Raw genomic sequence first — 1,584 nt, forward strand, 5'->3', positions numbered from 1 at the left:
CAAAGGCTCGGTTTGCGGGGTCGGTTGGTTGTGTGTTCACAAAATAGGCTGGGGCTAAACCTAAGCAGTTGAGGAAGCTGCTTTCAGATAGCGGGTGGTGACAACCGCCCCTCCCCACCCCCTTATTTTTTTTTCCTAGGTCTTGTGTTAGAAAGAAAGAAAGAAAGAAAGAAAGGAAGGAAGGAAGGAAGAAAGAAAGAAAGAAAGAAAGAAAGAAAGAAAGAAAGAAAGAAAGAAAGAAAGAAAGGAAGGAAGGAAGGAAGGAAGGAAGGAAGGAAGGAAGGAAGGAGGAAGGAAGGAAGGAAGGAAGGAAGGAAGAAAGAAAGAAAGAAAGAAAGAAAGAAAGAAAGAAAGAAAGAAAGAAAAAAAGAAAAAAAGAAAAAAAGAAAAAAAGAATTCATCCCTGCTCTATTCTGCTTTCAAATTTCCTGGGAATAATTTTTTGTTTGTTCAGAAATGCAACCCAACGGGCGTTGGCCACGGCCCTTCCTGCCCCCCCACCCAACTTGCTTAAGCCAAGATTCTGAATCGCCATCTGAAGGGCCCAAAGCACTTATTATCAGCTGCATTCCTGGAGACCTTTGTCAACTTCCTCAAGGACAGAGAGAGCAGCCCAGGGTCTCCTCCACCCTGCCCGTCATCTAGGTCCCCCCCCAGCAGATCCAGGAGCCGAATCAGGTTTTCCTCTTCCCTCCCAAGCCCCCTTTCCTCTATTTTCACCCCTTTCAGACTGTCAGCCTATTAGCTTTGCTTTGTTGCAGCTGCCCAAAGAGTTAATGGCTGCTTGGGAAAGAAATTAAGAGGCTGGATACAGGCAGTCCTCAAGTTACTACAGTTCATTTAGTGACCATTTGAATTTACAAGGGCACTGGAGAAAGTGACCCATGACCATTTTTCACACTTACGATGATTGCAGCATCCCCAGGGTCACGTGATCCAAATCCAGAGGCTTGGCAACTGGCAGGTACTTATGACGGTGATCCCCTTTGGCGACCTTCTGACAAGCAAAGTCAATGGGGGAAGCCGGATTCGTTTAACGACCGGGTTACTAGCTGGACAACTGCAGTGATTCACTTAACAAGTGAAGATATAAATTTTCCTTTTTTGGTCTGATTCGTGTCAGCACACCCATCGGAACCTCTAAATCATAGTTTAGGGATTACCAGGTCAGGCCAACTCAACCCATCATGGCTCACAGCTAAAGATAGCGTTATTAACTCAGCCTAAAATTAATCGTAAGGGAACGGTGTGCCTGTTAATTTGAGCCACTTGGCATTCTTGCTGAGCAATTGTTGTCTAGTTCTTTCGAGAGCACCATCAAAGGCGTCATTTAAATATTTAAAATGTAAATCGATTGATTTATGCATGCGGGGAATTAGGATGTAAAACAGGATAACAATCCCTCCAGGGGGTAGATGGGCGTAATATGGAGTTAGCATTCCATTTGCTGTTCCTTACAAATAAAATTCCAGAGTCCCGCCCAGGCTGGAAAAAAGAAATAAATAAGGTATTTGTAAACATTCACACCGTCAGCTATAAGATCTCATTGCAATTTTAAAGCAGAATTGAGGAGCTGGGGTTAAG

The sequence above is a fragment of the Vipera berus genome (assembly GCF_964194415.1).
Source record: "Vipera berus genome assembly, chromosome: 15".
Lineage (NCBI taxonomy): Eukaryota > Metazoa > Chordata > Lepidosauria > Squamata > Viperidae > Vipera > Vipera berus.